Source organism: Haematobia irritans, chromosome 4 (genome assembly GCF_050003625.1).
Source record: "Haematobia irritans isolate KBUSLIRL chromosome 4, ASM5000362v1, whole genome shotgun sequence".
NCBI classification, from domain to species: domain Eukaryota; kingdom Metazoa; phylum Arthropoda; class Insecta; order Diptera; family Muscidae; genus Haematobia; species Haematobia irritans.
In genome coordinates, this window is record NC_134400.1 from 26,903,235 (window position 1) to 26,924,980 (window position 21,746).

General features: G+C 36.6%; 1 protein-coding gene across 2 annotated transcripts in view; it reads right to left on the reverse strand.

Annotated features, from left to right (window-relative positions):
* LOC142232652 (uncharacterized) overlaps positions 1 to 16,028 on the reverse strand; it is an 89,075-nt gene extending 73,047 nt beyond the window's left edge. The window contains exon 1 of one of the 2 annotated variants that reach the window (XM_075303294.1): positions 15,893 to 16,028. The gene's annotated coding sequence lies outside the window, so the exon portion shown is untranslated. The remainder of the gene's footprint in view (positions 1 to 15,892) is intronic. The other variant, XM_075303295.1, reaches the window with a different exon arrangement.
* Between the last annotated feature and the right edge of the window lie 5,718 nt (positions 16,029 to 21,746).

Below are 21,746 nucleotides of genomic sequence, written 5' to 3' on the forward strand. Positions count from 1 at the left end.
CAAAAAGTTTGTTAGCATCGAACGATAGCGATCGCCATTCACCGTAACGTTGCGTCCAACAGCATCTTTGAAAAAATACGGTCCAATGATTCCACCAGCGTACAAACCACACCAAACAGTGCATTTTTCGGGATGCATGGGCAGTTCTTGAACGGCTTCTGGTTGCTCTTCACTCCAAATGCGGCAATTTTGCTTATTTACGTAGCCATTCAACCAGAAATGAGCCTCATCGCTGAACAAAATTTGTCGATAAAAAAGCGGATTTTCTGCCAACTTTTCTAGGGCCCATTCACTGAAAATTCGACGTTGTGGCAGATCGTAAGTCTATTCATGATGAAATGTCAAAGCATACTGAGCATCTTTCTCTTTGACACCATGTCTGAAATCCCACGTGATCTGTCAAATACTAATGCATGAAATCCTAACCTCAAAAGAATCACCCTTTACAATTTAACTACCAACAAATAATTTTTTTTACCAATAAAATAAGTTAAAATTAGCGTTAGTTTAAATACAGACTTTTTTCGTTGCTCTAGGACGAAGAATTTTTATACCCTGCTCCACACTGTGGAACAGGGTATTATAAGTTAGTGCATATGTTTGCAACACCCAGAAGGAGACGGGTGGCAAAAATGCTCAGGGTGGGCTCTTGAGTCGATATAGCCATGTCCGTCTGTCCGTCTGTCCGTCTGTCCGTCTGTCCGTCTGTCCGTGAACACATTTTTGTAATCAAAGTCTAGGTCGCAGTTTTAGTCTAATCGACTTCAAATTTGGCCCAAGTACGTGTTTTGGCTCAGAATAGATACCTATTGATTTTGGAAGAAATCGGTTCAGATTTAGATATAGCTCCCATATATATCTTTCGCCCGATATGGACTAATACGGTCCCAGAAGCCAGAGTTCTACCCCAATTTCGTTGAAATTTTGCACTAGGAGTTCAATTAGTAGTGTAGTCTAGTGTGCCAAATTTTATTGAAATCGGTTCAGATTTAGATATAGCTCCCATATATATCGTTCGCCCGATTTACACTCATATGACCACAGAGGCCAATTTTTTGCTCCGATTTAGTTGAAACTTTGCACAGGGAGTAGAATTAGCATTGTAGCTATGCGTGCCAAATTTGGTTGAAATCGGTTCAGATTTAGATATAGCTGCCATATATAGCTTTCGCCCGATTTACACTCATATGACCACAGTGGCCAATCTTTTACTCCGATTTAGTTGAAATTGTGCACAGGGAGTAGAATTAGCATTGTAACTATGCGTGCCAAATTTGGTTGAAATCGGTTCAGATTTGGATATATCTCCCATATATAGCTTTCGCCCGATTTACACTCATATGACCACAGAGGCCAATTTTTAACTCCGATTTAGTTGAAATTTTGCACAGGGAGTAGAATTAGCATTGTTGCTATGCGTGTCAAATTTGATTGAAATCGGTTCAGATTTAGATATATCTCCCATATATAGCATTCGCCCGATTTACACTCATATGACCACAGAGGCCAATCTTTTACTCCGATTTAGTTGAAATTGTGCACAGGGAGTAGAATTAGCATTGTAACTATGCGTGCCAAATTTGGTTGAAATCGGTTCAGATTTGGATATATCTCCCATATATAGCTTTCGCCCGATTTACACTCATATGACCACAGAGGCCAATTTTTAACTCCGATTTAGTTGAAATTTTGCACAGGGAGTAGAATTAGCATTGTAGCTATGCGTGCCAAATTTGGTTGAAATCGGTTCAGATTTAGATATAGCTCCCATATATAGCTTTCGCCCGATTTACACTCATATGACCACAGAGGCCAATTTTTAACTCCGATTTAGTTGAAATTTTGCACAGGGAGTGGAATTAGCATTGTAGCTATGCGTGCCAAATTTGGTTGAAATCGGTTCAGATTTAGATATATCTCCCATATATAGCTTTCGCCCGATTTACACTCATATGACCACAGAGGCCAATTTTTAACTCCGATTTAGTTGAAATTTTGCACAGGGAGTAGAATTAGCATTGTAGCTATGCGTGCCAAATTTGGTTGAAATCGGTTCAGATTTAGATATAGCTCCCATATATAGCTTTCGCCCGATTTACACTCATATGACCACAGAGGCTAATTTTTAACTCCGATTTAGTTGAAATTTTGCACAGAGAGTAGAATTAGCATTGTTGCTATGCGTGCCAAATTTGGTTGAAATCGGTTCAGATTTAGATATAGCTCCCACACATATGTTTTTCTGATTTCAACAAAAATGGTCAAAATACCTAAATTTTCCTTGTAAAATCGCCACTGCTTAGTCGAAAAGTTGTAAAAATTACTATAATTTTCCTAAACTTCTTATACATATATATCGAGCGATAAATCATAAATCATAGCCCCCAACACATTTGATGGATGTGATATGGTATCGAAAATTTAGATCTACAAAGTGGTGCAGGGTATAATATAGTCGGCCCCGCCCGACTTTAGACTTTTCTTACTTGTTTATATTTGATTCATGGCGATGAGTATTTAAGATTCGGCCGGTTGAACTTAAGGCCTTATGTGTTTATTGTTAAATTGATTGATTGAAGAAATTTCAATTAAAATTAATTCGGAATAATTAATTTCGTGAAGAAAACAATTGTTCGGAAATAGATGTACCAATCATATGAGAAAGTTTTTTTTCTTCATGGCGAAATTACTTGGATACAGTTTAGATAGAAAATGTTTGATGGAATAGGACAAGATTGTGTGTGTGTTTGTTCATACGAGTATGTATGTGTTGGCAGGAACTTTGGTTTCTATATCTTAGTCCTGGTACTAAGGTAACATAGGTTCAATTGTTGACTCCTAAATGGATTTGATGCCATCGATAACCATGCTAAGATTCAATATTGGGAATACTGAAAATCAACTTTTCGACTTATCGACTTTTTTTTGTCAAAAACGTCGAAAAGTCAAAGTTGTCTATTGAATTAGAATCACATTGACTTTATGGTATAGGCCGCTGTCGACTAACTAACATTTTATAGTGAGCACTAACGACTAATCGAACTTTAAGCGAAATTCAAAAATCTGAATTTGAATGGCAAGAGGAATAGCTCTTTATAACCTGAGCTCCACTGGGGAACAGGGTATTATAATTTAATGCATATGTTTGCAACACCCAGAAGGCGACGAAACAAACACATCCTTCAGTCCGTCTGTCTGTGAACACATCTTTGTGATCAAAGTATAGGTAGCAGTTTTAACCTAATCGCTCTTAAATTGGACATAACTGTGTGTTTTGGGTCAGAATAGGATGATTTTGGAAATAATCGGTTCAGATTTATATATAGCATCCATATATATCTTTGGTCCGATTTACCCTCATATAACCACAGAGGCCATATTTTCACTCCGATTTAAGTAACATTTTTCACAAGGAGTAACACTAGCATTCTAACAATGCATGCCAAATTTGCATGAAATCGGTTCAGATTTAGATATAGCATCCATATATATCTTTCGTCCGACTTACACACATATGATCACACAAATTAAAAAAATCCAAAAATCGACTTTTCCAATTTTCAAAAAAAAAATTCAAAAAGTTGACATTTGGAATTTTTTTAAATTTTTAAAATATCAAATAATGGAAAATTCAACTTTTCAAAATTTTGCAAAAATCACAAAAAAAAAACAAGTATATACGGCCGTAAGTTCGGCCAGGCCGAATCTTATGTACCCTCCACCATGGATTGGGTAGAAACTTCTACGAAAGACTGTCATCCACAATCGAATTACTTGGGTTGTGGTATCTTAAAACTTCTTAACATCGTTTTCTAAATTGTGAGTTAGTCCATACGTGGTATATATTAGACAAAAAAGTTATGTATAGATAAGGCTACAAATAATTACAAATCGACATTGACTTTTGCACGGTACGTAGAGAGCCAGAATTGAAATATGGGGGTCGCTTATATGGGGGCTATATAGAATTAAGAACTTGATATGGACCAATTTTTGTGTGATTGGGAATCGATTTATCTTAGTACTACTACTTAGGCATGGTTCTTAACGGCCATATACTAGCACAATGTACCAAATTTCAACTGACTCGGATGAAATTTGCTCCTCCAAGAGGCTCCAAAACCAAATCTAGGGATCGGTTTATATGGTGGCTATATATGATTATGGACTGATATGGACCACTTTTGGCATGGTTGCTAAATATCATATACCACCACCACGTAACAAATTTCAACCAGATCGGATGAATTTTGCTTCTCCAAACGGCACCAGAGGTCAAGTCTGGGGATCGGTTTATATGGGGGCTATATATAAATATGGACTGATATGAACCAATTCCTGCATGGTTGTTGGATACCATATTCTAACATCACGTACCAAATTTCAACCGAATCGGATGAATTTTGCTCTGCCAAAGGGCTCCGGAGGTCCAATCTGGGGATCGGTTTATATGGGGGATATATATAATTATGGACCGATTTCGACCAATTTTTGCTGTGTTTGAGGCCATATATTAACACCACGTACCAAATTTCAACTGAATCAGATGAATTTTGGTTTTTCAAGAGGCTCCGGAGGTCAAATCTGGTGATCGGTTTATATGGGGGTTATATAAAGGGTAATACGGGCAAAATTTGGTCAAGGGAAAACGCGTGTAAATCGGTGAAATCGTTTATTTAAAAAATCAAATTAAATTTCTTTTTCAAGTTCAATTAGTATAAAATTCAGGAAAAATATTCAGTTAGGTTTTCGCTTTTCCAAATCCGAATTGCCGGGCCTCACGCTTGACACCTGCCATCAGATTTTGTACAGCCACTTTGTCCACCTTCTTCGCCGCAGAAAGCCAGTTTGCCTTGAACTGCTGCTCGTCCTTAGCAGTTTTTTTGGTCTTCTTTAGGTTCCGCTTGACAATAGCCCAGTATTTCTCAATTGGGTGGAGCTCTGGCGTGTTGGGAGGGTTCTTGTCTTTGGGAACCACCTGCACGTTGTTGGCGGCGTACCACTCCATGGCCTTGTTACCGTAATGGCAAGATGCCAAATCCGGCCAAAACAGTACGGAACAACCGTGTTTCTTCAGGAAAGGCAGCAGACGTTTATTCAAACACTCTTTCACGTAAATTTCTTGGTTGACAGTCCCGGAAGCTATGAAAATGCTGCTTTTCAATCCACAGGTACAGATGGCTTGCCAAACCAGATATTTCTTTGCGAACTTTGACAGTTTTATGTGCTTGAAAATATCTGCTACCTTTCCCCTTCCTTTTGCCGTATAAAACTCCTGTCCCGGAAGCTGCTTGTAGTCGGCTTTGACGTAGGTTTCGTCGTCCATTACCACGCAGTCAAACTTCGTCAGCATCGTCGTGTACAGCCTCCGGGATCGCGCTTTGGCCGTCGTATTTTGTTTATCATCGCGATTTGGAGTCACTACCTTCTTGTAAGTCGATAGTCCAGCTCGTTTTTTGGCTCGATGCACGGTTGTAGACGATACACCCAGCTTATTTGCGGCATCTCGGAGAGAGAGGTTAGGGTTTCGCTTGAAACTACCGGCAACTCTCTTTGTCGTCTCAGCGGCCTCCGGTTTTCGATTTCCCCCCGATCCAGACTTCCTGGCTGTCGACAAACGTTCCCCAAACACTTTAATTACATTTTTAACGGTTGATTTGGCAACTTTTAGCGATTTTGCCAGCTTTGCGTGCGAGTAGCTCGGATTTTTGCGATGCGCGAGCAAAATTTTGATACGCTGCTCTTCTTGCTTGGACGGCATTTTGACAACTGAAGAGTGAATTCCAAAATCAAAATAGGAGCATCATTCTACACACACACACACCTTCAAAATGAGGGGTGTTCAGTTTTTTTAAATGCAAAATTTAAAGAAATACGTCAAGTTTATATTGACCAAATTTTGACCACCCTTTATAGAACATTTTGTCAAAACTTTTTTTCTATAGAAAAATTTGTCAAAATTTTAATTCTATAGAAAAATTTGTCAACATTTTATTTCTATAGAAAAAATTTTCAAAATTCATTTCTATAGGAAATTGTGTCAAAATTTTATTTTTATAGAAAATGTCAAAAATTTATTTGTTTCCTTAGAAAATTGTGTCAAAATTTTATTTCAATAGAAAATGTCAAAAATTTATTTATTTCTTTAGAAAATTTTCTCAAAATTTTATTTTTATAAAAAATTTTGTAAAAATTTTATTTCCATAGAAAATTTTGTCAAAACTGTTTTTCTATAGGAACTTTTGTCAAAACTATTTATTTTATTTCTATTGAAAATTTTGTCAAAATTTTATTTCTATAGAAAATTTTCACAAAACTTTTTCAAAATTTACTTATTTCTTTAGAAATTTTTGTCAGAATTTTATTTCTATAGAAAATTTTGTCAAAATTTTATTTCTATAAAAAATTTTGTCAAAACTTTTTTTCTATAGGAACTTTTGTCAAAACTTTTTTCTATAGAAAATTTTGAGAAAATTTTCTAGAGAAAAAAAGTTTTGACAAAAATCATATTTCTATAGAGAATTTTATCAAATTTTGTCAAAATTTTATTTCTATAGAAAATTTTCTAAAAAATTTTATTTCTATAAAATTTTTTGTCAAAATTTTATTTCTATAAAAACTTTAACCAAAATTTTATTTCTATTAATAACTTGTGAAATACTTCTTAGTTGGAGATAAATATTTTGCAAAATCTACCATTTTTGGTAAAATTCTACCAAATGTGGCAACCGTGGCAATAGCTTCCTTGTACGAAGAAAACTTCTTTGTGAAAATACGTGGCCCTGTACAAACATCTCTACTCGTACTTCGATACATCATAAAGAGTTTTCGGGTATTGAAAATGTGCCTTTATCTTTCACTTACATATATGTATATCATATCTACCATAGCATTGATGTGTAACTAATTACCAATTGTAATATTGTAATTAAATTAATGTGTTTTACCAAATTTCTATCTAAAACAGGAAAAACTGTAAATGGTTATGGCGTATAACTATCAATTAACAGCAATAGATAGTACCAACGATTGTTCAACTAAAATGTTAAATTGATTTTAGACATGTATATACGGCCCTAAGATCAGCCAGGCCGATCTCAAATCTCAAATTCATTTGTGTTAATTTTCGCTCACGATATTAATTGATCCAATTTTTTTTATTGCAATTTTTTCAATCACAAAAAAATTGAAATGTTTATTATTTGATTTGAAAGATTAGAAAAGTCGACTTTTGGCCTTTTTTTGACAAAAAGTCGATTGATGTAAATTTCAAGTCTCGACCCATTCCAGAACCCGATAATTTTTGATAATTATCACAAATATGTACCGGAAGTCTGTCGTTTACACCAAAAAGCCAGCAAAAGAGAGCCGGAGAGAGCCTACATTTAACAGTTATCAGATAGAGAAATTGCAAGTTTTTGCTAGAGAATGTTTTTCCCCAGTAAAATCTTGCAAATCATAACATACGTTGCCAGCTGATTGTTAATAGCAAACAAAGCACCAGCACAATGTATATGTTCCGCAGCTACAATTGGATGCCAAAAAAAAATGGCTTCGTTCTTTGTTTTTAATGTTTTAGAAGCTGAAATCTGCCAATATTTACTGGATGCCGTTCGTGTACTTTTCAGCTATTTTAAGCAAAGAGAGTAAAATACACTCTTACTCTCTTGCTAGTTTTTTACTGGATATTTTTTACTGGAAAAGAACGCGAACACACCGTATCTTTCATGATGCAAGCAGTAGTTTTAGATGGTTTATGTATATGGTGACGTATACGTTATAATAACTGAATTGTTTTTGTTAACATTACATATACGCATCATGGCCCTTTTATAACGTCAACTATAAGGTGGTTGATGACTTCTCATCACGGTTGCCACTCGTGGCAATAATAACATAAATTACCAAATTAACAAAATTTGAATAAAAACCCACAAATCTACCAAATTTAAATAAAATAAAATACAATACAAATTGGTTAGCATAAAAAAATGTTGTTTTTTTCGAATGAAGGAATTTTATTTTGATAGAAAATTTTCTCAAAATTTTATTTTGATAGAAAATTTTCTCAAAATTTTATTTTGATAGAAAATTTTCTCAAAATTTTATTTTGATAGAAAATTTTCTCAAAATTTTATTTTGATAGAAAATTTTCTCAAAATATTATTTTGATAGAAAAATTTCTCAAAATTTTATATTGAAAGAAAATTTTCTCAAAATTTTATTTTGATAGAAAATTTTCTCAAAATTTTACTTCTATAGAAAATTTTTTCAAAATATTATTTCTATAGAAAATTTTATCAAAATTTTATTTCTATAACAAATTTTCTCAATATTTTATTTTGATAGAAAATGTTCTCAAAATTTTATTTTGATAGAAAATTTTCTCAAAATTTTATTTTCATAGAAACGTTTCTCAAAATTTTATTTTGATAGAAAATTTTCTCCAAACTTTATTTCTACAGAAGATTGTCTCAAAATTTTATTTCTAAAGAAAATTGAAGTACCTATTATTTGGAGAGGAATATTTGTGTTTTGTTTTGAGGTGGGTATCGCGTTAGAAAAATTCTTAAAACCCCGCCCGAAGGCCCTCCGTGAAAAAATAATTTTAATACTATTGGGAACAAAAGTGTGTATACTGCCACCACTGTCAAATTCCAGAAAGCGAAAAATATTCCCAAATAAAAACCAAGCACAAACCCAAAAAGGAAATTTGGATTGAATTTTATTTGAAATACTGGGATTTTTTCATAATTTTCATAATACAAACGGGCCCTAAAAATAAAATGAAGTTACTCCCCAAAAAAAAGCATAAAAATTTGGTGTTGTTGTTTTTCATATAATTTCAGTCCTACTTCATTAAATTTATGGGCTACTTTTCATGGAGCCCATATTGATAGAGCTCAAGACTTATTTAGTCTGCTACAATTTTCTTCGAAATAAATTCTCAAATATATGAAAAAAGCTCACATTTTTGTGATAAAATAATGACTTAATATTAAACTGTATAAAATTGAATATTATCTAATTTGCGTGTCCTTAAATTAGATAATATTATGTACAAACTTCTTTGAAATAAAGGAATTTTAACTAAAAACAAATTAGGAAAGTTTAAAGACGGCTATAGTATAGTCGGCACCAGTTTGTGGATCCACATCTTCGATACTAATTCAACTCCTTCAAATTTGTGTAGTTCTATATATAAAGTTCTACAAAATCTTTTGGCTTAAAATATCGCACAAACAACTATGGGAAAATTTTAAATCTAAGCCCATTTTTATACCATTTCGCAAAAGTGCATTTATAATTTATGTATCGATAGGTATGTATTAGAGGTCTGGAAAAATTTGATTCATTTTTAAAATTTTTCGACATGTCTGTGGAGTCTTTAGGAAAATGTGGGTATTTTGGGGCCGAAAGAGCATATACATATATATGGGATCTATACCTAAATCTGAAACGATCTCAATCAAATTTAGCACACTTAACTATACTAATAATAATTGTACTCCTTGTGTAAAATTGCAAACAAATCAGGGTAAACTCTGGCTTCTGGGGCCCAATTTCAAGCAAATCAGGATAAAACTGTGGGTTCTGGGGTCATATAAGTGCATATGGGACGAAATATATATATGGAAACTATATCGAAATATGAACCTGTTTCTTACAAAGTCAAGAGTGTGACCCACAACAGAAAGTTTTGCCAAACTTCAAGTCGATTGGACTAAAACTGCGACATAGACATTGATTAGAAAAATGCGTTTACAGACGGACGGACGGACAGACATGACTATATCGACACAGGGATCGAACCTAAGTAATATTGCCAAAGACACCATGTGTCTATCTCATCTCCTTCTGAGTGTTGCAAACGTATGCACTACCCAGCAAAAAAATTTGGAAGTACTTCCCAAGGTACAACTTTAAAATCACTTCCAAAAATGTCCTTCCAAAGATGTTCTTTATTTTGACTACTCAGGAAGTTCTTTTAATTTATTTTTTATACCCTCCACAATAACTTTGTCATTCCGTTTGTAACACATCGAAATATTGCTCTAAGACCTCATAAAGTATATATATTCTGGGTCGTGGTGAAATTCTGAATCGATCTAAGACGTCCGTCCGTCCGCCCTTCTGTTGAAATCACGCTAACTTCCGAACGAAACAAGCTATCGACTTGAAACTTAGCACAAGTAGTTGTTATTGATGTAGGTCGGATGGTATTGCAAATGGGCCATATCGGTCCACTTTTACGTATAGCCCCCATATAAACGGACCCCCAAATTTGGCTTGCGATTGCTCTAAGAGAAGCAAATTTCTTCCGAAATTTGGTACATGGTGTTAGTATATGGTTTCTAACAACCATGCAAAAATTGGTCCACATCGGTCCATAATTATATATAGCCCCCATATAAACCGATCCCCAGATTTGGCTTGCGGAGCCTCTGAGAGAAGCCAATTTCATCCGATCCGGCTGAAATTTGGTACATGGTGTTAGTATATGGTCTCTAACAACCATGCAAAAATTGGTCCACATCGGTCCATAATTATATATAGCCCCCATATAAACCGATCCCCAGATTTGGCTTGCGAGAACTCTAAAGGGAAGCAAATTTCATCCGATCCGGCTTGGTACATGGTGTTAGTATATGGTCTCTAACAACCATGCAAAAATTGGTCCACATCGGTCCATAATTATATATAGCCCCCATATAAACCGATCCCCAGATTTGGCTTGCGGAGCCTCTGAGAGAAGCCAATTTCATCCGATCCGGCTGAAATTTGGTACATGGTGTTAGTATATGGTCTCTAACAACCATGCAAAAATTGGTCCACATCGGTCAATAATTATATATAGCCCCCATATAAACCGATCACCAGATTTGACCTCCGGAGCCTCTTGGAAGACCAAAATTTATGTGATTCAGTTGAAATTTGGTACGTGGTGTTAATATATGGCCTCAAACTCCCATGCAAAAATTGGTCGATATCGGTCCATAATTATTTATAGGCCCCATATGAATCGATCCCCAGATTTGGCTTGCGGAGCCTCTGAGAGAAGCCAATTTCATCCGATCCGGCTGAAATTTGGTACATGGTGTTAGTATAGGGTCTCTAACAACCATGCCAAAATTGGTCCATATCGGTCCATAATTATATATAACCCCCATATAAGCCGATCCCCAGATTTGACCTCCGGAGCCTCTTAGAGGAGCAAAATTCATCCGATCCGGTTGAAATTATGTACGTGGTGTTAGTATATGGTATCCAACAACCATGCAGGAATTGGTCCATATCGGTCCATAATTATATATAGCCCCCATATAAACCGATCCCCAGATTTGGCTTGCGGAGGCTCTGAGAGAAGCCAATTTCATCCGATCCGGCTGAAATTTGGTACATGGTGTTAGTATATGGTCTCTAACAACCATGCAAAAATTGGTCCACATCGGTCCATAATTATATATAGCCCCCATATAAACCGATCCCCAGATTTGGCTTGCGAGAACTCTAAAGGGAAGCAAATTTCATCCGATCCGGCTTGGTACATGGTGTTAGTATATGGTCTCTAACAACCATGCAAAAATTGGTCCACATCGGTCCATAATTATATATAGCCCCCATATAAACCGATCCCCAGATTTGGCTTGCGGAGCCTCTGAGAGAAGCCAATTTCATCCGATCCGGCTGAAATTTGGTACATGGTGTTAGTATATGGTCTCTAACAACCATGCAAAAATTGGTCCACATCGGTCAATAATTATATATAGCCCCCATATAAACCGATCACCAGATTTGACCTCCGGAGCCTCTTGGAAGACCAAAATTTATCTGATTCAGTTGAAATTTGGTACGTGGTGTTAATATATGGCCTCAAACTCCCATGCAAAAATTGGTCGATATCGGTCCATAATTATTTATAGGCCCCATATGAATCGATCCCCAGATTTGAACTCCAGAGCCCCTTGGAAGAGCATTCGGTCGGAATTTGGTATGTGATGTTAGTATATGGTATCCAACAACCATGCATGAATTGCTTCGTATCGGTCCATAATTATATATAGCTCCCATATAAACCGATCCCCAGATTTGACCTCCGATGCCTTTTGGAGAAGCAAAATTCATCCGATCTGCTTGAAATTTGGTACGTGGTGGTAGTATATGATATTTAACAACTATGCCAAAAGTGGTCCATATCAGTCCATAATCATACATAGCTCCATATAAAACGATCCCGAGATTTGGTTTTGGAGCCTTTTGGAGGAGCAAATTTCATTCGAGTGAGTTGAAATTTGGTATATTGTGCTAGTAAATGGTCGTTAACAACCATGCCTGACTAGGTCCATATCGGTCTATAGTTATATTTGGCCCTCAGATAAATCGATCCCCAGTCACACAAAAATTGGTCCATATCAAGTTCATAATTGTATATAGCCCCATATAAGCGACCCCCATATTTCAATGCTGGATACCTTGCCACCGGTATCCATGGTGGAGGGTACATGAGATTCGGCCTGGCCGAACTTAAGACCGTGTATACTTGTTTGATTTAATAGATACCACGTATGGACTTACATACAAGTTAGAAGACGATGTTAGGAGGTTTTAAGATACCTTGCCATCGGCAAGCGTTACCGCAGCTTAAGTAATTCGATTCTGGATGACAGTGTTTAGAAGAAGTTTCTACGCAATCCATGATGGAGGGTACATAAGCTTCGGCCTGGCCGAACTTACGGACGTATATACTTGTTCAATTCTGGCTCTCTACGTACCGTGCAAATCTCGATTCGAAATTATTTGTAGACATACCTATACATACCGTTTGTGTCTAATATATACCACGTATGTACTAACTAACAATTTAGAAAACGATGAAGAAGTTTTAAGATACCACAACCCAAGTAATTCGATTGTGGATGACAGTCTTTCGTAGAAGTTTCTACGCAATCCATGGTGGAGGGTACATAAGATTCGGCCTGGCCGAACTTATGGCCCTATATACTTGTTTGCAGCTAAAATTTCCCTTATTCCCCGTCCAAAAATAAAATGTTTGAAGTGATTATATTCCTTCTCTGCCTGAGTACAAAATTCATTGCTTCAGGGCAAACTTTGCACCACTTCCAATACAGTGAAATCTCTCAGTTGCGAACACCCACGTTCGCCTAAGTTTTGTTCAAATTTTTAGAGTTGTCCACTTATGAGAATTTAATTTAATTATAAAGCAAATGTCTCCACTTCTGAGAGATGTCTGTATTAGATTGAGAGGTTTCACTATATTTTCATTGTTTTTTTTTTTGGCGACGCCTTACTTTTTTCTGTGTTATAACATACCCAGTTTTACAGATTGATGCAGGATTCAATACGCCCTATATTGCAAAAATTTGTAATTTCATTTTCATCCCTAGAATGAATGAGGACAACGCCAAGAAAGGTTAGAACAATATTTCAATATGGCCACATTTGTGTGGGGATTTCCTTAACACGTTCAACAACACCACACCATACAGGAAACTAACGAAGAAGATAACTTACGTGTGTTATGAACCCAAATATACCGAGGTCATATAACAGCAATTGACACACTTCCCCAAGTAGAACTCTTAGTATTCCTATGGTATATCACGATTCGAGGAATAAATATGGCCGTTTATTGATGTAGTAGATATAGTCTCCTCTGGAATTGTTAGCCTTTTATGAGGCGGATATTCTTAGTATCATTTCATTGTTGCTGCTGTTGTCGTTGTTATGCATCGATAAGATACAGTGGTCGATTGTCAGTCAGTATGACAGTATCTCGCTCTCTATCTCCCTATCGTCCTTATATAAAAAGTAGAGCCTAATTTTCAATTAGCAAAATACGATGATGTGTCTGGAATATTTTACTAACGCTAGAAAAGCCTTCAATGAGTTTTTGCCACTTCGTGAATATTTAGACGACTACGAGTATGTCTATTTGTGGACCCATCGCCCATCTTCCCACCGCAATTACTTTGTTGGCTATGGCTGCGTGCCTTGTGTAAATATGTGAGTGGAGGCAATGTGTGTGAGTGTGTAAGTGCGTGTTTCATGTGCAATTTGTATTGCTGTTGTTGTGTATGTTGGAGAGTGTGTGTGTGTGTCCTGAATTGTGCTGAGTTGAGATTTCCTTCCGGTTTAGCTGTGCTTTTAGTGCTGAGTGTTGCCTGGGAGCTCGCTAATTTATTCTGCATTATGTTAAGAATTTTAAGTAAAGGCATAAGCCTTTGCATAGCGTACTGAAATCATAAATGAATGAAATTTTCTGTAAGGGCGTTGAGATTTCTTAAAGAGCTGAATTCATAAAATTTAGAGAAAACCGGGTGTATGCCATAATGAAATATGCTCAACAGAAAGATCGGGAATACATTTGGTGCAATTATGGTGCGGTCGTGGACCATATTGGACTTCAATTAAATTAACCAAATAGGTTTAGATTTAGATATAGCTATCATTTGCGAGGTCGGATCAAAAATAACTTATGACATAATACAATTATGCCAGTGTTCTTTCATATCCTGAAAACACTTCGGAAATGCACTGTTAGGCATACAGTATATAGCTCTTTGTTCCATTTTTTTTGTCATTTCCACAAACATAGCCAAACGTTTTCCTTTCATTAGGGTCTTTAATTTTGGTAAGAGCTGCTGATTCGACACCAGTTATGATTTTTGTAATCTGGCTTTCGTCTCCAAAAATTCCCAATTTAAACTAAAATTCCTCACAAAAATCTCCAATAAATTATTGAAAAATGTTTATGAAAAAAAAAATAAATAAAGAAATAGGCTCTGTTGGCGCCATCTAGTGGTATCCAATAATAAATACTCAAAACTTCATTGCACTGAACTTCAAATTTCATAGCAATTAGAACTCATATATATCATAAAAAAAACAACGATTCGCCCTCTCAAGTTTTTTGAAATAGGTAAAATAGTTTTTCAACAGCGGTTAGTTTCGAATTATTAATGAATATTGCAGTGAATAAATCACGAAAGGTCGGCCACGATGCGTAGTCACCGGCAAAAACTCCAGTATCGCAAGGAGGTACATGTATCGAAAGCTCTGACGACTTTTGAGCAACATTTGTCTGAGCATCACTTTCTTGAACATTCTTTCGGACCTTAGCGATAATATTTACGCATCTGATGTATGTTTTATGATATTGATTATGCAGAAGGTGAATCTTTTTCTTTTCCTTAGAAGCTGAGGCATGTTCCTCATAAGCCGATTTATACTTTGCCCACAATATTTCTAATTCAGTTCTCTCACAATCCACAGCCTCCATCGAGTAATCGGAAAAATTTTCCGCTTTCAATCGATTTTCATAGCGCGACAATTCCTCACCCACTTCATTGTATGTATCCGCCACCGACATTTTATATCCAAAAATTTACTTCGAATCTATTTTTGAATATCCAACTGAACTTTCCAAATTGTAATAATTACAACAATGACGTAACCTCGTCCAGGTAGTTTCGTTTGCGTAAGACGCCGGCACACGGACCAACAACTCAAACTCATAAAAAAAGAACAACCGCTACTCACTAGCACTGCTCAATTTTGGCTAGGACGGCATAAATTCTTAACAAACCAACAATATCAGTATTCGGACCATACGAGGAGCACCGCAAATTTGTATTTGTTACGTTGATGAAATCTTGAAACAGTCCCTTTATCTCACTATTATATGCCAATACACGAGGAACACCACCAACAACAATGTACCGTAAGCTCGGATCAAATATGGCGTTTGTACATATACCCACACGTTATGTAAAAATTTCGGCTAACCTCACTTTTATTCCACATCAGCCTTATACACACTATATATGGGCCACATGCATATCAAACCCACAATAAAATATTTCTTACGTACCTCAATCCGTGGTTCAATTATCCGGTTCGAAGGACCAAATGTATCTTCGCGAGAGTCTTGACCAGTATCGTCCGCCGTACAGGAATGCCCAAGTGCCCTAGGTGGTTAGTTCACCAGCTTCCTGGCGAAATCTTCGTTCTCTGCTGGATACAATTAGAGGCAGAGCTAAGTCAATGCACACGAGGGACCCAACCGTTCCGAATTGTGATATTATGGGGAACTTGTCCACACTGGTGGTTAACTGACCACTGTCTGACAAAGCTGGTGAAGTGACCACTGCCCGACAAGACTGGTTAGGAGTGGTAGTCGCAGCAAGAGTGATGCAATATGGGTCAGGGTGTTCCTCTGGCGCTTTCTTTAGCGGCTTACGCACTTCTATTATTTTCCCCGAAATAATACGCGAAGGATTTTGTGCTGATTGTATAATAAATTGCTTTTTATTGTATGGTTTAACGTAAACTATATTTAGGTTTTTGTTTCCTTTTTAGAATAATTCAATGGCTGTTCTGCTTTTCTCTACGATGCAAAAGGTTGTGACAGGAAACTCAGTACTATCGTTGCTTGAAACTTGAGAGGGCGAATCGTTGTTTTTTTTATGATATATATGAGTTCTAATTGCTATGAAATTTGAAGTTCAGTGCAATGAAGTTTTGAGTATTTATTATTGGATACCACTAGATGGCGCCAACAGGCTCTGCTGTAGAAAATCAGCAATAATTAAAAAAATTGGTAAATATTTTTGTCATATCAGCTTGCGGGCAGCAATAGGATCAAGACCTCGAAACACATAACCAGGAGAAATCCTCGTGCAATGAAAATGGGACATCGAGTCAGTGTTGTCAGAAGTAGGGGACATTCCCTACATGTAGTTTTTATACCCTTCACCACTACTGTGGTACAGGGTATAATAAGTTTGTGCATTTGTATGTAACGCCAGGAAGGAAAAGTCTGAGACCCATCGTTTAGTATACCGATCGTCTTAGAATTAAATTCTGAGTCGATTTAGCGATGTCCGTCTGTCTGTTCATGTATTTTTGTGCGCAAAGTACAGGTCGCAGTTTAAGTCCGATAGTCCTCAAATTTGGCACAGGGTCGTTTTGGGGAACAAAGACGATCGCTATTGATTTCGGAAAAAATCGGTTCAGATTTAGATATAGCTGTCATATATATTTATCCCCGATTTGGTTATAATTGGCGTGTTTATCAACCGATGTTCTTCAACTTCCGTACATCCTAATATTTTATGAGTCTCACAAAATTTGCAAAATATTATACAAATCGGTTCAGATTTAGATATAGCTCCCATATATATCTTTCGCCCGATATGGACTAATACGGTCCCAGAAGCCAGAGTTTTACGCCAATTTGGTTGAAATTTTGTACTAGGAGTACAATTAGTAGTATAGTCAAGTGTGCCAAATTTTATTGAAATCGGTTCAGATTTAGATATAGCTCCCATATATATCGTTCGCCCGATTTAGACTCATATGACCACAGTGGCCAATCTTTTACTCCGATTTAATTGAAATTTTGCACAGGGAGTAGAATTAGCATTGTTGCTATGCGTGCCAAATTTGGTTGAAATCGGTTCAGATTTAGATATATCTCCCATATATAGCTTTCGCCCGATTAACACTCATATGACCACAGAGGCCAATTTTTTGCTCCGATTTAGTTGAAATTTTGCACAACGAGTAGAATTATCATTGTAGCTATGCGTGCCAAATTTGGTTGAAATCGGTTCAGATTTAGATATAGCTCCCATATATATGCTTTTCTGATTTCGACAAAAATGGTCAAAATACCAACATTTCCTTGTGGCGATTTAACCACTGCTTAGTCGAAAAGTTGTAAAATGACTCTATTTTTCCTAAACTTCTAATACACATATATCGAGCGATAAATCATAAATAAAGTTTTGCGAAGTTTCCTTAAAATTGCTTCAGTTTTAAATGTTTCCCATATTTATACCCTTCACCACTACTGTGGTACAGGGTATAATAAGTTTATGCATTTGTATGTAACGCCAAGAAGGAAAAGTCTGAGACCCATCGTTTAGTATACCGATCGTCTTAGAATAAAAATCCTGAGTCGATTTAGCGATGTCCGTCTGTCTGTCTGTTGATGTATTTTTGTGTGCAAAGTACAGCTCGCAGTTTTAGTCCGATTGCCCTAAAATTTGGTACAGGGTCCTGTTTCGGCTCAAAGACGATCCCTATTGATTTTGGAAAAAATCGGTTCAGATTTAGATATAGCTGCCATATATATTTTTCATCGATCTGGTCATAATTGGCGTGTATATCAACCGATCTTCCTCAAATTCCGTACATCCGAATATTTTATGAGTCTCGAAAAGCTTTCAAAATATCAGACAAATCGGTTCAGATTTAGATATAGCTCCCATATATAGCTTTGGCCCGATTTACACTCATTTGCCCATAGAGGCCAATTTTTAACTCCGATTTAGTTGAAATTTTGCACAGGGAGTAGAATTAGCATTGTTACTATGCGTGCCAAATTTGGTTGAAATCGGTTCAGATTTAAATATATCTCCCATATATAGCTTTCGCCCGATTTATACTCATATGACCACAGAGGCCAATTTTTAACTCCGATTTAGTTGAAATTTTGCACAGGGAGTAGAACTAGCATTGTAACTATGCGTGTCAAATTTGGTTGAAATCGGTTCAGATTTAGATAAAGCTCCCATATATATGTTTTTCTGAATTCGACAAAAATGGTCAAAATACCAACATTTTCCTTGTAAAGTCGCCACTGCTTAGTCGAAAAGTTGTAAAAATGACTCTAATTTTCCTAAACTTCTAATACATATATATCGAGCGATAAATCATAAATAATCTTTTGCGAAGTTTCCTTAAAATTGCTTAAGATTTAAATGTTCCCCATATTTTTTTACTAAAATTATGTTCCACCCTAGTGCATTAGCCGACATAAATTTTGAGTCTATAGATTTTGTAGAAGTCTATCAAATTCTGTCCAGATCGATTGATATTTAAATGTATTTGGGTTAAACCTTTATATAACCCCCAACACGTTTGACGAATGTGATATAGTATCGAAAATTTAGATCTACTAAGTGGTGCAGGGTATAATATAGTCGGCCCGACTTTAGACCTTCCTTACTTGTTTTTTACTAACATAGTGTTCCACCCTAGTGCATTAGCCGACTTAAATTTTGAGTCCATAGATTTGGTAGAAATCTATCAAATACTGTCCATATCGAGTGATATTTAAATGTATATTTTTGGGACAAACTTTTATAAAGGGTGATTCTTTTGAGGTTAGGATTTTCATGCATTAGTATTTGACAGATCACGTGGGATTTCAGACATGGTGTCAAAGAGAAAGATGCTCAGTATGCTTTGACATTTCATCATGAATAGACTTACTAACGAGCAATGCTTGCAAATCATTGAATTTTATTACCAAAATCAGTGTTCGGTTCGAAATGTGTTTATCGACAAATTTTGTTCAGCGATGAGGCTCATTTCTGGTTGAATGGCTACGTAAATAAGCAAAATTGCCGCATTTGGAGTGAAGAGCAACCAGAAGCCGTTCAAGAACTGCCCATGCATCCCGAAAAATGCACTGTTTGGTGTGGTTTGTACGCTGGTGGAATCATTGGACCGTATTTTTTCAAAGATGCTGTTGGACGCAACGTTACGGTGAATGGCGATCGCTATCGTTCGATGCTAACAAACTTTTTGTTGCCAAAAATGGAAGAACTGAACTTGGTTGACATGTGGTTTCAACAAGATGGCGCTACATGCCACACAGCTCGCGATTCTATGGCCATTTTGAGGGAAAACTTCGGAGAACAATTCATCTCAAGAAATGGACCGGTAAGTTGGCCACCAAGATCATGCGATTTGACGCCTTTAGACTATTTTTTGTGGGGCTACGTCAAGTCTAAAGTCTACAGAAATAAGCCAGCAACTATTCCAGCTTTGGAAGACAACATTTCCGAAGAAATTCGGGCTATTCCGGCCGAAATGCTCGAAAAAGTTGCCCAAAATTGGACTTTCCGAATGGACCACCTAAGACGCAGCCGCGGTCAACATTTAAATGAAATTATCTTCAAAAAGTAAATGTCATGGACCAATCTAACGTTTCAAATAAAGAACCGATGAGATTTTGCAAATTTTATGCGTTTTTTTTAAAAAAAAAGTTATCAAGCTCTTAACAAATCACCCTTTATATAGCCCCCAACACATTTGACGGATGTGATATGGTATAAAAAATTTAGATCTACAAAGTGGTGCAGGGTATAATATAGTCGGCTCCGCCCGACTTTAGACTTTCCTTACTTGTTTTCTAATATTTAGCGTCTTGTAGGGACCTAGGGACACAATGTAGGGACTTTTTCACTCAACACAATTTTTAATAATTTTTACATTTTGAAGGAAATTAGAAGCCGGCAAGGCTTGATCTTTAACAATGTGTGGTAACCACGGTTACCACTCGTATCACAAAAAAAAAAATCTACCAAAATTTGAAAAAATCTTACCACAAATCTACCAAACAAATATTTCTATAGAAAATTTTGTCCAATTTTTTATACCCTCCACCATAGGATGGGGAGTATATTAACTTTGTCATTCCGTTTGTAACACATCGAAATATTGTTCTAAGACCCCATAAAGTATATATATTCTGGGTCGTGGTGAAATTCTGAGTCGATCTAAGCATGTCCGTCCGTCCGTCAGTCTGTTGAAATCACGCTAACTTCCGAACGAAACAAGCTATCGACTTGAAACTTGGCACAAGTAATTCTTATTGATGTAGATCGGATGGTATTGCAAATGGGCCATATCGGTCCATTTTTACGTATAGCCCCCATATAAACGGACCCCCAAATTTGGCTTGCGATTGCTCTAAGAGAAGCAAATTTCATCCGATCCGGCTGAAATTTGGTACATGGTGTTAGTATATGGTCTCTAACAACCATGCAAAAATTGGTCCGGAGCCTTTAAGAGAAGCAAATTTCATCCGATCCGGCTGAAATTTGGTACATGGTGTAAGTATATGGTTTCTAATGGCCATGCAAAAATTGGTCCACATCGGTCCATAATTATATATAGCCCCCATATGAACCGATCCCCCGATTTGGCTTGCGGAGCCTCTAAGAGAAGCAAATTTCATCCGATCCGGCTGCAATTTGGTGCATGATGTTTGTATATGGTCTCTAACAACCATGCTGAAATTGGTCCACATCGGTCCATAATTATATATAGCCCCCATATAAACCGATCCCTAGATTTGGCTTGCGGAGGCTCTAAGAGAAGCAAATTTAATCCGATCCGGTTGAAATTTGGTACATGGTGTTAATATATGGTCTCTAATGACCATGCCAAAATTGGTTCACATCGGTACATAATTATATATAGCCCCTATATAAATTGATAACCAGATTTGACCTCCGGAGCCTCTTGGAAGACCAAAATTCATCTGATTCAGTTGAAATTTGGTACGTGGTGTTAATATATGGTCTCAAGCATCCATGCAAAAAGTGACCGAAATCGGTCAATAATTATATATAGGCCCCATATAAACCGATCCCCAGATTTGACCTCCGGAGCCCCTTGGAAGAGCAAAATTCATCCGATTCGGTTGAAATTTGGTACGTGATGTTAGAATATGGTATCCAACAACCATGCAGGAATTGGTTCATATCAGTCCATAATTATATATAGCCCTCATATAAACCGATCCCCAGACTTGACCTCGGTTGCCTTTTGGAGAAGCAAAATTCATCCGATCTGGTTGAAATTTGGTACGTGGTGGTAGTATATGATATTTAACAACCATGCCAAAAGTTGTCCATATCAGTCCA